The sequence below is a fragment of the Rhineura floridana genome, chromosome 1 (assembly GCF_030035675.1).
Source record: "Rhineura floridana isolate rRhiFlo1 chromosome 1, rRhiFlo1.hap2, whole genome shotgun sequence".
NCBI classification, from domain to species: Eukaryota; Metazoa; Chordata; class Lepidosauria; order Squamata; family Rhineuridae; genus Rhineura; species Rhineura floridana.
The window spans coordinates 260307527-260324183 of record NC_084480.1 but is presented as its reverse complement, the minus strand read 5'-3'; the positions used below and the strand labels follow the sequence as shown (position 1 = coordinate 260324183).

Here is a 16657-nt window from a genome sequence, read left to right as displayed (position 1 = left end):
AATTTATTTCATTGAGTCTGCTCTGGGTATGAGTTAGTCTGATACGCCCCATAGTGATTAAATATAACATAAGAGACTAAAGGCCCAGCAGGTCCAGTGTCCTGTGGTCAGAGAGGTGTCTATGCTCACCACTTGTGTTCCCCACCAGCTGGTATTCAGGAGCATACTTCCTCTAACACTGGAAATAGTACTTAAGCATCATTACTAGTATCCTTCATGAATTCATCTAATCTTCTTTTAAAATCATCCAAGTTGGTGGCCATCATCTTCTTAACAGAAACCAGACGTGATTACACTTGCAGCAAGTGCAGATTGGTGGCGCTCCTAGAAGAAATGGTTAGGGGGCTGCAGCAACGCATAGACACCCTGCGACTTATCAGAGAAGATGAGGACTTCCTCGATAGAACACAAGAGGAATTAAGGGAGCGACACAAAGTACAGAAAGAAAGTGACAAGGAAGAACAGGACTGCAACAGCTACAAATCCCCGTGGAGGACTGTCACTGTAAGGGCAAGGAAAAACAGGAGGGATTCAGAACTGATGCAACTAACAAATCGCTTTCAGTGTCTGTCGGCAGACAGCACCTCTGAAGAGCCTCAACAAACTCACCTGCATCAAGAGACACTGACTGCAAAGGAAGACTCCACACCCCGGAAGAAGGAAGCTGATGCTACCACTGCTCGCGGCAAAAAGAGGAGGGTGCTGGTTGTTGGAGACTCGTTGCTCAGGGGGGTAGAGGCACTGGTATGCCAGCCGGACAAAATGAATCGAGAAGTCTGTTGTCTCTCTGGGGCGCGCATCCGGGACGTCGCTGACAACCTGCCGAGGCTCATTGGGAAACAAGATAGGTACCCCTTTCTCCTCATCCATGTGGGCACGAACGACATGGCCAGAAACACCTTGGAACAGATCACCTCGGACTATGAGGCTCTGGGTAGGAAGGTCAAGCATTTGGGGCGCAGGTGGTCTTCTTGTCAATTCTTCCCATGAAGGATAGAGGACTACAAAGGGAAAGGAAGATACTGCAGGTCAACGACTGGTTACGCAGATGGTGTCGACGGGGGAGGTTTGGATTCTGGGACCATGGTCTAAGCTTCTTGGAGGGGGGACTGTTGGCAAGAGATGGGCTGCACCTCACGAGGACTGGGAGGAATCTCTTTGGCAGAAGTATGGCAAAACTTATCAAGAGGGCTTTAAACTAAAGCCTCTGGGGGATGGAGATGATAGCTTAAAGACCGATCCAAAAACAGCAGGTTGTAAACGCAGCGATTTGAAGGGTACAGGAGACACTGGGAGAGAGAAAGGGATGCATGGCAAAGCTCACGGTACATTAACGGAGGAATCCAATCGGGACAAAAGAGACTTCTGCTGTCTATATACCAACGCGCGGAGCTTGGGAAACAAGCAAGGGGAGCTTGAAGTCTTAGTGCATCAAGGCAAATATGACTTCATAGGGATAACAGAAACTTGATGGGATGACTCCCATGATTGGAATATAGCCATTCAAGGATATAAACTCTACAGAAAGAATAGAAGCAACAGAAAAGGAAGGGGAGTAGCGTTATACATCAAAGACAAATACACCTCTATGGAAATCCAAGAGAGTGAACAAAGTGGTCCGATAGAGACCATTTGGGTAAAAGTAAATGGAGAAACAAATAAAACCGACATGGTAGTAGGTGTCTACTACAGACCCCCTGGCCAAGAAGAGGTGGTAGACAAGGCCTTTCTCAAACAAATCTCTGAAATCTCAAGGAGGCAAGAAGTAGTAGTGATGGGGGACTTCAACTATCCAGATATCTGCTGGGAGACAAACTCTGCGAAGCACCAAGCCTCCAACAAATTCCTGATGGGCCTTGCTGATAATTTCCTCTTTCAAAAAGTAGAAGAAGGAACAAGGGGATCGGCAATCCTGGACCTGATCTTAACTAACACGGGCGAATTGTTCACGGGAATTAAAGTGGTCGGTACCTTGGGGGAAAGTGACCACGTAATGCTGGAATTCGGGATTCTGGGGAAAGCCAAAGAAGAATATAGTCAACATGGACCTTGGATTTCAGGAAAGCCGATTTTAGCAAGCTCAGGGAAATGATGGGTAGGATCCCATGGCTAGATAGACTAAAGAAAAAAGGAGCCCAAGAAGTGTGGGAGTTCATGAAGAACGTATTACAAAAAGTGCAATCACAAACAATTCCAAAGAGGAAGAAAAATGGAAGACATCGGAAAAAGCCAATGTGGCTGCTGGCAAGGGAAGCGAGGAACAACAAAAAGGGGTTTTTCAGATATGTTTGAAGCAAGAGAAAGACCAAGCAAACGGTGGGACTGCTGCTCAATGAGGATGGCAAAATGTTGACAGATAACAAGGAAAAGGCAGAACTGCTCAACACCTATTTTGCCTCTGTTTTCTCCCAAAAAGGGAACAGTGTGCAACCTTGCATCGGTAGCAATCTCAGTAAGGGGTCGGGACTGCAGTTCGAGATTGATAAGGAGATAGTCAGGAAATACCTAGTTAACCTAAATGAGTTCAAATCTCCAGGGCCTGATGAACTGCATCCCAGAGTATTGAAGGAACTTGCGCATGTACTCTCGGAACCTCTTGCCATCATCTTGGAGAAATCCTGGAGAACGGGAGAGGTGCCGGAGGATTGGAGATGGGCAAACGTCGTCCCGCTCTTTAAAAAGGGTAAAAAAGAAGATCCGGGGAATTACAGGCCGGTCAGTCTGACTTCAATACCGGGAAAGATATTAGAGCGGATAATAAAAGAGTCCATTGGCAACTATCTAGATGACAATGCTGTGATTAGAAGGAGCCAGCATGGGTTTGTCAAGAAAAAATCCTGTCAAACTAATCTCATCTCTTTTTTTGATCGGGTCACTAGCTTAGTAGATGGTGGAAATGCTGTAGATGTCATCTATCTAGATTTCAGCAAGGTGTTTGACAAAGTCCCCCACGACCTTTTGATTAGCAAACTGGTCAAATGCGGACTAGATGGAAATACTGTCAGGTGGATTCACAACTGGTTGGAAAACCATACTCAAAGAGTGGTCGTCGGTGGCTCTGCTTCGGACTGGAAGGAGGTTTCGAGTGGAGTGCCACAGGGTTCCGTCCTGGGGCCGATACTCTTCAACATTTTTATCAATGACTTAGATGATGGGGTGGAGGGAAGCCTTATGAAGTTTGCGGATGATACGAAACTGGGAGGGATAGCTAACACAATGGAAGACAGGAATAAAATCCAAAGGGACCTGGATAGACTAGAAAATTGGGCTGAAATTAATAAAATGACATTCAATAAAGACAAATGCAGGATTCTGCATTTAGGCCACAAAAACAAAATGCACGGGTACAGGATGGGAAATACCCGGCTTAGCAGTAGTGCATGTGAGAAGGACCTTGGAATTGTAGTGGATCGCAAGTTGAACATGACCCAGCAGTGTGATGCTGCGGCAAAAAAGGCAAACGCAGTTTTTGGCTGCATAAACAGAGCTATAGTTTCCAGGTTGAGGGAAATAATAGTCCCACTATATTCTGCATTAGTCAGGCCTCATTTTAAGAAAGATAGAGACAAGTTAGAGCAGGTTCAGAAGAGGGCGACGAGGATGATAGCCGGTATGGAGAACAAGTCTTATGAGGAAAGGTTGAAGGAACTTGGCATGTTCAGTCTGGTGAAGAGAAGGCTGAGGGGTGACATGATTGCACTCTTTCAGTACCTGAAGGGCTGTCACATAGAGGAGGGTACAGATTTGTTCTCTGCTGCCCCAGAGGGTAGGACTAGGTCTAATGGTTTTAAGTTGCAGGAGTGTAGATTCAGATTGGACATTAGAAGGAACTTCTTGACAGTAAGGGCAGTTCGGCAATGGAACCGATGCCTAGGGAGGTGGTGGGATCCCCTTCGCTGGATGTCTTCAAGCAGAGGCTGGACAGCTATCTGCAGGAGATGCTCTAGCTGTGGATTTCCTGCTGTGAGCAGGGGGTTGGACTCGATGGCCTACAAGGCCCCTTCCAACTCTATGATTCTATGATTCATCTTGTGGAAGCAAATTCCATAGTTTCACTGTGTGAAGAAGCGAGACCTTTTTCCTGTCCTGAATCTAACATTCAACTTCATTGGATGGCCCCAGGTTCTAGTATTATGAAAGAGGTAAAACTTTTATCCCAGTCTACTTTCTTCACACCATACATAATTCTGTACACTTCTATCATGTCCCCTGTTGTTCACCTTTTTTAAAGCCTCAAATGATATAACCTTTCCTCATAGAGGAGTTACTCTAGCCCCTCCTAGTTGACTTTATCTGAACCTTTTCCAGCTCTACAATATGCTTTTTCAGGTGAAGTGACTAGTATTCGAAGTGTGGTTGTACCATAGATTTGTATAACAGCATTATTGGCAGTCTTACATTCTTTCCCTTTTCCAATCATCCCTAATGTGGAATTCACCCTTTTTCACAACTGCTGCACACTGGATTGACATCTTCATTATACACACTATTAGCCCAAGGTCTCATTCCTGGTCAGTCACCACCAGTTGAGATGTCATTATCATATATGTGAAGTTAGGATTTTTGCATCACTTTATGCTGCTTACATTGAGTTGCATTTGCCATTTTAATGCCCATTCACTCAGTTTGGAGAGAACCTTTTAGAGCCCCTTCCAATCCCTTCTTGTTTTAACCAAATTATTAGTGGATGCCTCTGCTGGGACACCAACTGGATTTTACCCTATGTTTTTAAGATCTGTTGGACAAATATAAGTATCATAATCCAACATAGACCTATTGTGTGCTAAAACAAATAAGTGTAAACATAAGTATTTCCAACACTAGCTGACCAGATGCCTATGGCAAGCCCACAAGCCAAGACATGAGTCCTCTCCTACTGCTACTGCTCAGCTACTGGTATTCAGATGCATGGTGTCTCCTATTCTGCATGTAGCAGCTGTTGTTAGACTTATCCTTCAAGAATATGTCTGATCCCCATTTTAAAGCTTGTAAAGTTGGTGCCATCATCCAACAGTTTCCCACCCTCTCGGATTCTAGTTTTTGTCTGAGAGGTTAAAGAGAGGATATTGAGATACTGGCTTGGATCCAAAGGTGGTGTAGCATGGGTGGTAAGGACTCCCATTCATGTTGGGGCTTCTTCAGTGTTCAGAGATTCCTGTTTCTTGTTAGCGTCTTTCTGTGCTCAAGGGTCCCCAACCCTCAGGAGCAGATTTGTTTTGGAGAAGATTGATAATGGTATATAGGAAAGCTCTGTTTGACATATAGAATTCTGATCTATTCATGGAATGAAAGCTGTGATTCAGACCACTTACGTATATTTCATTCTGTGGATTTTAAAGTGTTTTCTATGCATTGGGGTGTTGAAAGTTTGGATTTTATTGGCTTGAATTTCTAAACCTTTAAGAAACAAATCTTCTCTGCCACTTCCCTATCAATGGTATAACTTCATATTTTTATGTAAATAATGCTCCCAGGTTGAATGATGAATGAAAATATCATTTTTGGCAGCTCTTTTGGCACTGTCGGTGTGTCTTCTAAAAGAAAAGCACTATACTTTTCTACACTGTAGTATTTTCAGATAATTAGCACCTGTGCAAATTTTGGGATTAATTTTTTTAACTAATTCCCACAAGATTTCAATAAAGTTTTCTTTTAATGTGTTTTCTGTGTGTGTGTATATATATGAGAGAGAGAGAGAGAGAGAGAGAGAGATCAGGGTGTATAGGGCAGGAGATGTTATAACTTCTCTTGATTTGCAGTCTTTGGATTAGGTCATCACAGATCAAGGAAAAATGTGGATGCATGGAGGCCAAGTTGTAAGTAAGCCCAATGTGATTCTGTAGAATACTTCCATACCATGTAAGCAGTAAAGGCAGGTGTCATAACTATTTCCATGCTTTTTGGTGCATGAAGGATGTGTAAGCATCTTGGCTCTTTTCTCAAATTGAAGCCTTTATTTATCCTAGCATAACTGACCCTGAACTGTGGATGCAAGTATTAAGTAAACATCAGTACCTTTTAAAAATGTATTTCAACCTGCATTTTACGGGCAAGTATAAAACATTGGGAGTAGCATAAAACCTTATACCTTTATGCTGATTAATTACAAATTATTTGAGAGTTGTCCTAGAAAACATGGGATAGACACCATATTCACCTTTCTACCTATCATATATCATGAGATGGAGTTTTTGAAATTGAGCTGTACAACTTCCCTGCAAATCTAACATGTTGTGGGATTTTTGAGAGGAAGCCTATTCATTGAGGACAATTTACCTGCCAAAAGTCATCTATCAACATTCTTACTAAACATACTAAACCACTATATTTATTATTTGGTTGGCCAACTAAAAACACAGCTGGAAATCACATTATGTTTTCCGCTTACTTTATGTTATGCTGTGGCCCAAAGCATGGAGGAGTGTGACATCTTGCAGCAAAACATGACTTTGCAAGTAACTGAAAGTTGTGTGACGAGTGCAGGAAAGAAGTTGGAGCCAGATCAGAGGCTGGTGGGGAGATCACCTAATGGCCAGAGAAACAGGCAGAGGGTACCTCCCTAGCATGTTCTTATCTTTCCTGTTCCTGATGGTGTGTCTCAGGAGAACATAAGGGAAGGATAAAGCAGCAGGCAGCACCGGCTTCAGCCCAGAATTCCTTCCAGTGTGCCAGCGCTTGTGGAAATTGAGAGAGCTCCGCCACCTCTACCCATGGACTTCCCTCACATCATCACCAGCAATCCATGATCCTGATAACCCTATCACACTGATCCTGCCAGGTCTCAAAACTATATTCAATGGAATAGTGCTGACTTTCCACACTGACTTCATCTGGACCTCTCCTTAGCCAGAACCTGATATGCAAATACTGCTTCTTCCTCCCATAACTGGCCCCCTTCTAGATGTGCTTTCAACCATACAATTCAACCAAAATTAAGTTTGCAATTTTGGGGAGCACCTGGTGCAAAAGAGAGCTGTCCCTTCTGACAAGCGTGTGGCCACCACCTCATCCAGACTAGGATATGTTTGCCGCTCTGCAAATAGTTTGCTGAGTCCTTAGGGTATTGTAGTGCCCTTTCCCTCTTACTCCCCAGCTCCTCCCCCCCCCCACTACCACTGAGTTTCTTCCAGCCAATGGCCAAATCCTCAAGTGGAACAATAGGTGACATAATGGGCAGTGGAACTTGCTGTAGGGCATTTCCTCCTGGCCTGTGTCCCCACTAGGCTGGTGAGAGTGGGTAGTCATACATTAGGATGAAGCTGATGTAGATGAGTGAGGCCAGCATTGCATCCAGGCACCTCAACTGGCCCTGTGAGAGAGGACGTAAATCAGCCCAAGTAGTAGTATAGCCTGTCAGTCTGTTGCACGATGCCAACCCCCTCCCCAGATCCTAGCACATGAGTTAATCAGCTATACACTAGAAGCCACAGCACTCTCCTGGTTCTGACATGAGTATAAATGTTGGGATATAGGGCTGCTTCTATACAGGGTGACAGCTTGGCCACATGATTGCTGTGTTCTACACTGGCCTCACCAAGTCTGCTGAAATTGGTGCCATGCTACAGGGCAACACAGTGTCCCTTGAGATCATCTTCTGGTTCATGTTGGGTCCTACAGAGGCTACTTCAGCTAACTTGTATTCTGGCAAGAACCCTTTGGTGGTGACAAGGGATGTGGAATAATTGTCCTGTACCATAGGAGGTGGTTTGGGTCTGTAAAGAATGAGAGCTAGAGGTCAGCTGGCAGCAAAATGAGATGCCTAATGTATGCCTGGCCCTTCACCAAGGAACTGGCTCCAGGGTTTTGTAGCCATACCCTTTTACCATCCCTCAAGTTATGATCCCTTGGAAACCCATCTCTCTAACAGGAGAACAAAGTACAGGCCATGCTGAAGCTCTCCTTTTCACAAGTTCGCTTTCAAATGCATACCTTGATGTCTCAGAATGAATTGGCTCATCTTTTATGAGTCATAGGGCCAAAGTGCTGGTGATAGTTCAACACTCAGTTCTTAGCTGTGCCTTGCTTCAACCACTCTTCTTTCTACACCTTAAATTAAGAGCATGAATATGTGTCAAGAACAAATTGCAGACAAGCTCATTCTCATACCGGCAGACTTCTCCTACGTATTCCATTTGGAATCCTATTTTCTCCTCTCCTCAGTTTGTCTTGGAGGATACGTGACCATCCCTGCCAGCAAAGGTTCAAATACACCAGAGACCATGGCCTCTGAAAGAGTCCAGACAGAAAAGATGGGAAATTATTATGAGATGAAACTGAAGAGCTGAACAGATGTTGGCTAGTGAGACATAGCTGAGGGCAATGGGATCAACTCAGTCAAACAACTCCTCCATGTCCCCAGATGTCTTGGGAGGTACAGTTGTGTCTTTAAGGCCAGCCCAGCTGTCCTATAGAGATAAAGTATGCATTAGAATGCATGCCCAGCAACAGCCAGCACCAAAAGCAACTTGACAAGGCTGGGAATGGAGGTCCTATGTAATTGCGAGTCGGTGAGTCAAAGCCACACACATATGTGGGCAAGAGGCAGCTTGAATGGAGTGGGCACCATAGAATCCCCACCTCTTATTCGCTGCAGTCTGCTCAGTACAGTATATGTCCATTACCCAGAGGTAGTTCACAGACCCACAAGTGTGAGCCTAGCATGGCCCCTTAACAACACACCTAGCTGGTCAAGGATACAAGGGATTAGCAACCTTAGTAGAGCAGGACAGAGAGAGGTACACTGGTTCAAGTCATTGACAAGGGCACCACCCACCCCTGTGATGCTTCCCATCAGGGAAGATCTATCTTTCAGTAAGGTGTGGCAACCTGATTGGTTGCAGTTCTTTCAACTGCTGCCCCTATTCGTTCAAACTGAATTATTTCCTTGCTGGAAATCTACATAATGAATCAATAGGAGTGGTAGTTGATATTTAGAGGCAGGGCACCCTGGGTCAGGGCCCTCATGCTAATGGATCTAAAATGTTTGCAAAATGCTTGCCATTGAACTATGCATGCACTTGACAACCCACCTCTTTCAGGCTCAATATCCTTGTGCTCAGAAGTGCTTCTGGGCTTCCATGGAAAATGTTCAGTGATACCTTGGGAGTCCTCAGCCAGCAGCCTCTGAGGGTGATGCTCCATCGCTATTGGGAATTCATTATATTTCCCACAATGGAGAAGTTTCTCAGGAAAATCAGGAAGGAATTTATCCTATAACTGACTTCCCTGGCAGTTGAGGTAATTTGGATGAGACTTTTGTTCTGATTCTGGCCCCCAGGTCCACCCTCCTCAATACACATCATCAGGATTTATTTCAATATGCTTGCTGCCTGTGACACACAGGGCTTCTTCAATATGTGCATGCTAAGCTCCTTCAAAGTGTGCATGACTCCCAGGGGCCAGCATTTTCATGCCTGCTAACTGTATACGTGATCCCTCTACCATTACCTATATGCTGCCCCATTACCTAATGGTCTGTGCTTTCCCCAACAGGTGACAGAAGATATTTCTGGAACATTACCACCTGACACCGTAGAAAGATTCGCTTCCTCCCTCATAATAATAGAATTGGAATCATCAAATGAAGCTGATTTTTGGAATATGGAATATTCGGAACAGAGAGAAGGCAGTACATAATTAATCTGTAAAATTCACAACCCCAAGATGGTGATGGCTATCAATATCAGCAGGGCTCTTATTCTTACCCACAGGATCTACTTGCCATCATGGCTAGCTACAATTAAGCACACAGGGTGACACGGATGGTCACCGAGTATGCTTTTTGGAAGCTGATGATGATCTTCCAATGTCTGCACTACGTGTTAGTGTGCATGGGGGGTGGATGTTTTGAGTATACCTGAGAAAACCTCCACAGTGGTCTTAGCGTGTGCAGTGCCCTGCAACTGCATGCCAAACAGGAGGATGCTAATAGTTCCTGCTGGCTTTAGTCAAGATGATGATAATTGTCTTCCATATATACATATATCAAGGTGATGCACAAATATAATAAAAACAAAAGGTTAAACACAACACAAAATGGACACCCATTAAGTAGGGCATTGGCTGTCTGTTCTTACATGTTCCTGGAACATCGGCCTCTGCTTCACTAGGATGGGGTATTGTCAACCAAGGCTCACCCGTAGTGTTAGAAGTGCTTTCTGTTCAAATTACCATACAGCACGAGGTGTGGTCTGACAAGTGCATCATGGATACCGTGTACACCATGATTTCTTCCACCCCTGTCGCATTTGCTTGTCCTTGGCCCTCCCACACAGTGGAGTAGCTCTTCACCAAGGTACTTTGTTTTTGCTTCCCCTGCCTAATCCCACTACTGCCCGACAGGCTCTCATGAACTTGGCAGTATTATCCACCCTACTTGTGTGCTCCAAGAGGCCAGCCCCATTGTAATCTGATGGACTTAAGAGCGCGATGAAAAGTGGTCCTTTGTCCATCTCCCTTAGAATCACTTGCTGTGGTCCCCTGAGATCCAGTTGATTCCCAGCTACCTCTCCTTGGAAACAAACATACGTGGCAAAGTAGTGGCGTCCATTTAGGCACCAGCAACATGAGGTCTGCACTTCTGGCTTAACTATCTGTCATGGGGAGCCAGTGTGTTGGGTGTATTCTTGATTCTGCTAGTGGTCATGGGGTGGGGTGGGGTTCCACCATGATATATATATGGAATTGGGTCTGAAGTGGGCCTTGCATTTGTAGGACAGCAACCTGTGGAGAACAAAGGAAGATGCAAGGAGAGAACTAGTAGTAGAGTAGCTTACACAGTTGGAATTTGTGAGGCACTGAAATGCTCAGCTAGTATGCTTAGCCAATTGGGGAGAGAGTGAAGTTCTCAGTCAGTGTGTATACCAGGGTGAGGAGGGCAAAACTGCAGTGACTGAGAGTGTGCTTGCACCTCCTTTCTATTGGAGGTGTGTGTGCTGTGGGCAGCCCAACCATGACTCTGGGTGGATGTCAGCCAGAAAAGAGGAGTGAGGGACTGGAGAGCCTGAAGACCTCGATGTCACAGTAGAACAGCCCAAGCTACCAGTCTCAAGGAAATTGCCAGCTTCCCCAGTAACACAGCACAACTGAACCCTAGACTCCTCCTTCACTCCCAGCCTCAAGTAGATGAGATAGTGTTGGGCTTGGCAGGAAGTCCAGAACTGACAGTGGAGTGCTCATCTGGCAGCCAGAGGGACTTCACTGTTGGAGAGTCTTCCTGGGAGGAGAGAGAAGTTGGGAAAAGACCAGGAATGAATTGGCACACAGCAGGTAACCACGAAGGGGGAGGAGCTGAGATTATATAAACCTTCTAGTTTCTCTTGGACCTCTGCTGGGATAATAGTTCCCTATTGGGCTCTTGTATACAGCTCCAGTTCATCCTAGCTCCAGTTCCAAGGTACTCTTACTTCAGCTGTATCTCTAGTTTGTCCCCCTCTGGTGTACAGGGATAGTAGACACAAAGCTTGATCAAGGAGCCCCCACCGCCGAGCTACAAACCTGCTCACTTAACAGATTAAATAAAAATTCCCTGAACCTGAGAACCATCTACCTACACTTTCGCCATCTTGTAAGGATTCAATTTCAGTTAGTTGGCACTGATTCGGCACCTTCAGTACTTGACATGAGCCAGATGACAGAAATAGAGCTGAGTGTACATCAGCATACTGATGGAACTTTACTCACTGTGTGCTAATATCTGGAGGTGCTCATATATCTTTAAGTTTTAAACGTATCTCAAAATCTGAACATTTGTAACGTAGATTGTGAACTTGGAAGACACAGGTGGTGCTTCTTGCTCCATTACTGTTGACAGTTATAAGAAGCAACATTTCCAAAACTTTTGTCTTTCTGATGCGCTGCTGTAGCATCCATTTGATTGTGTTCACCATTATGCTTTAAAAACATAGCAGCCACCATTTCAGGGTAGCTGTGGCAAGAAAGTGGTAAAGAGAGGACTTCCCAGGATTGAGGCTTATAGATCATATTTGTATTGCTTTTCAAAAATATATAGCTCACCCCATCTGTACCAAGCCATTAAAAGGCTGTTCAAGTAGAAAAGACCGCTAGAATTCAGCTTTAATAGGTCTGTGTGACCTTGTTGTCCTGATGGTAGAGGGCATTTTTAGTCAGTCTTCCATCAGTATTCCACCAAAACAAGGGGTAGGTGAGGTCTTTTGATCTGCTGAGCTCAGGTAACTTTGAAGTTTATAGTTCATCACATTGCGTTGCTCAGTAAACTAGTCAGCCCTAACTCTCATACCTGTTCTTTGCTATATGTATAGATGAAATTCAAATACTTAGTTCCTAACATTATATTAGATGATGATTACACTAGAAAATTATTGAATTATGCCCCATTATTGCTTGTTATCTATTGCACATTGTTTGCTAAAAAATTATATAGGTTTGCAGGAATTTGTCATTCAGTTTGTGCAAGATGGGTGGATTGATTTTATATCTAAAGCCATTTGATCAAATGGGTCTTGTGGGGTTGGGAAAACCTACTGTCACATTTTAAAAATAACTTAAATTAGCCAAATCAGTCATTTGACTTGAAAGTTTGCCATAACACTTGTGTCTCAACCAAATGTGTATTTAAAGTAGAGTACATAGCATACTTTTTGCTGAATAGCACTCGGGTGTAGTCTGGGGTCTCAGGAGCAAGCAAATCAGCATGAAAGGGGAGTGTGTTAGCCATTGAGAAGAGTCTTGTAACCTGCTTCCTTGCCCTTTGCTGCTGACTGGACCCAATAAGAGCGAAAGGAGGTGAGTGAGCCACTGAGAAGACTCGTTCTCGGTAGCTAACACTTTCCCCTTCCATGCTGATTGGCTCCTTGGGGTGTCTGTCGTCGTGAGAGAAGGCGTTAACAAGGATCTCATTCTCAACCAGTAGCAAAAAAAAGGGGTGTATATGGCTGTGATTAACATGAAGGGACCCTTCACTTCTGAATTTGCCACTATGCTACTGATCGCACTAGTTGCTGTTAGAATTTGTTTTAACCTAGGGAATATTATGAGAGCCAGTGTGGTGTAGTGGTTAAGGTGCTGGACTACGACCTGGGAGACCAGGGTTCAAATCCCCACACAGCCATGAAGCTCACTGGGTGACCTTGGGCCAGTCACTGCCTCTCAGAGGAAGGGAATGGTAAACCCCCTCTGAATACCGCTTACCATGAAAACCCTATTCATAGGGTCGCCATAAGTCGGGATCGACTTGAAGGCAGTCCAGGTAATATTATGCCAGCATTACAAGCACTGACTGACATGGGTGCTTAAGATTGGGTGTTCTAAAGAGACACAACGTGCATGGGACAAAATGTGCGTGTAGATTTGTGTCATGCACTAGAGCTGCCAGTTCATTTCAGTATTGGAAGTCTGTACATTTCCCAAACAGGATTCTCACATGTTAACTTCCTAAATATCTTAACACTAGGTAATTGCTGAAGTAATTTTTATCTGTGAACAGTTATGCATAAGACTTTGTAGCCAAAAAGGTGTTATCACAGGCTGCTGTAAACAGGGCTTGCCAATACCTCACCATCATTGTTATGCATCAGTCAAGGATATACCTCTACTCAGCTTACTGATTTTGCATAAAATCTTTATTTACACATTCCTTTTATGTTCCGTAACATTTTAAATACATGTTACACTTCTGTGGTCAATTACTAGGTGTGAGTTTAAAAAATACAAAGGTCGGTGCTGTTTGCAAAACAAAGTAGGAGACTTCTTGTGTGCTAATAGCTGGAAACAGAAGTTTATTCAGTTTTATGTGATGGAATTTTATTTTTAAAGAGCTAGACACATTCAAAGGATGCACTGCAAATTGAGAGTTCTCAGTTCACAGGCAAGTGATTATTTACGTGTCTGGCTTAAAAGGCAGGTGAAGGATTTCTTTCTTATTTACTTACTTACTTACTTACATTTGCATTCCCATGTTCCTTGGGATGATTCCATTTATCCTTGCAACAATAGAGTGAGAAATAGTAATGGGCACAAGATTTCTTTCTTCAAATGCAGTTTAGAACTGAAATAGGATGCTACAACTCCTGAATATGGATTTTGCCCTCTTGTGGCCCATAATTACCCCTGAATGGGTTCAGATATATAGTTTGTTTTTCCTTATGCTTGGAATGAGCATACTCTTTTCCTCCTTTTCATGGTATATTTGCAGTACTTTGTTACCTATAAAAAGAAAATGAATATATATATATATTTAAAGCTGATCTAGGATTTGAACTCTGATCTCCCTAATCCAAATATGACTTTATATTATGCTGCGTTTTAGTTAAGTTCTACTTTTTTAATTCAAATTTATAATTAGTCATGCATTATAAGTCCTATGTTTACAAGCAGAGATGGCTGATGTTTCCCAGAAGTAGGAATGCTCTAAGCACCATCAATCCTGTCAAGCTACTCCCAACCACACCTTTCACTGGTTCTTTTTAACTGCTTTACCTGAGCTCTCCAGATTGAAGGGCCCTCTTATCAGTCATAAAATGTAATCTCAACCAGCACGTTCAGAGACAGTATAACTCTCTATGGTGGACACATGGAACAAGTTCACGGAAAGGATATCATATTCATGTCTTGCCTTGAACAGAACCATTTGGCTATCCACTATTGAAAATAGGAAGCTGAACTAGATTTAATATCCAGAAAGTCTGTTAGTTCTGTTGCATGCAGCATTGTGGGTTGCTTTGGAAAGTTTTGAACTGGAAAACTTTCTAGAAAAGCTTCCAGTTCTATAAACTAACTGGCATCTGATTTCATCTGTAACCAAAACTGAAGCAATATGCCTTGTTAACTTTATATGCTTAAATAAGAACATAAGAAGAGCCTGCTGGATCAGGCCAGTGGCCCATCTAGTCCAGCATCCTGTTCTCACAGTGGCCAACCAGGTGCCTGGGGGAAGCCTGCAAGCAGGACCCGAGTGCAAGAACACTCTCCCCTCCTGAGGCTTCCAGCAAATAAATAAAAAAGGGTTTGATCTGAAATATTTGATTAGGAAGCAACTTCAGTAATGTAGTTTAAATGTATCCAAACAAAATCCAAGTTTCATTTTGGGGAAGAATATTTTTAAAAGAAATTACACCTTGACGGCATATACTGTGTTACACATTGGTTAAGTTTTAAGAGAAAAACAAGGGCATTGGGTTGAATCTTATTTATTTATTTATTAAATTTATATACCGCCCGACTAGCAATAGCTCTCTGGGCGGTGAACATATCTCTGGGCGGATAACGATTCACTAATAGGCAAAAAACCTTGCGGTTTAAGAACATACCTATAGCCCACAGATATTTCTATCAAACTTTAAAAAGCAGGGAAATAGGGCAGCTATAGTGAATGCACCAGGGAAACAGGAGACCTGACCTCCTCTCTGAGATATTGTACTGCCCTACAAATTTGTCAAAATACAAACACAGAGGCAATGTTACCCAGTTCTTTCAAGCTACACAGGAAGTGGATTGGACTGTGAAAGACCAACCCAAATTGTGTGTGCCTGTTACTGAATTTCTCTGCTTTTTAATCTGGGAGGTAAGAAATGGGATCCTGTGCAAGTTGGCTGAGAATGGATAGATCATTGCATGCTTATTGAGTTCAGTGGGATTTACTCCCCTGCAGTCATGCTTAGGATAGGTGAAACTGACCACGGGATGGGGAGGGGAGGAGGGGGAGGGGAGCAGGCAGGAGGAGAGGGGAGGAGAAGGGCAGGTTTGATCATTTGCATGTTTATTGAGTTCAGTGGGATTTACTCCCATGCAGTCATGCTTAGGATAGGTAAAACTGATCAGCAGGGAGGGAGGAACGTGTGGAGTGGGCAGGGGAGGAGGAAGGGAGAGGAGAAGGGAAGGAGGAGAAAGGCAGGTCTGATCATTTGCATACTTATTGAGTTCAATGGAATTTACTCCCATGCAATCATGGTTAGGATAGGTAAAACTGACCATGGGGGAGAAGGGAGGGGCAAAAGGGAGGTGATGGGAGGAAGGAGGAGGAGAGGGCAGGGTTGATCATTTGAATGCTTATTGAAAACTGACCATGGGGAAGGAGGAGAAAGGCAGGTCTGATCATTTGCATATTTTGAGATAACACTTTCAAGCATCTCATTTTCCCATTCAGTTGTTGTGGTTGGAAGAGATAATGTTCTCTAATATTGTGCATAACTTATTCTTGTCTTTATCACACAAAAAATCAATGTACAACTGTTGAGCAGTATTTCCTTTATGTAAAGTGGACTAGATAGATAATCCAATAGTAACTCTATCTTCTTGATTTGCTATCTTGATTGTATTCCAAAATGTCATAGTTACTGAACAGCCTATCACTAGTGGAAATAAATACCTTCTGCCTTTTGGTACTTCTAACATTACCTGGCATTTCAATTGTTTAGTCTATCCTATTTTCTGTTACTGCCTCCTAAAACTTTTTGTAATGGTTTTTTATTTTCCGTTTGTATCTATGGTGGCATGACTGTTTTCAGTCTAATTGTACACCATCCTTATGAAGGGTGGTTTTAAAAGCTTGCTTGCTTGCTTGCTTGCTTGCTTGCTTGCTTGCTTGCTTGCTTGCTTGCTTGCTTGAATAAATAAATAAATAAATAAATAAATAAATAAATAAAAAGAAGCCATATTCCCAATAATCCCATATATCAAA

The 16657-nt window shown here is 43.4% G+C and overlaps 1 protein-coding gene across 6 annotated transcripts in view; it reads left to right on the top strand.

Moving 5' to 3' along the window:
* Positions 1-16657, top strand: part of PLAG1 (PLAG1 zinc finger) — a 49984-nt gene that overhangs the window by 15615 nt on the left and 17712 nt on the right. The window contains exon 3 of one of the 6 annotated variants that reach the window (XR_009759356.1): positions 9493-12279. The exons of the other annotated variants lie outside the window; for them this stretch is intronic. The gene's annotated coding sequence lies outside the window, so the exon portion shown is untranslated. Of the gene's footprint in view, positions 1-9492; positions 12280-16657 lie in introns of those variants that run through there. 6 annotated transcript variants of the gene reach the window in all.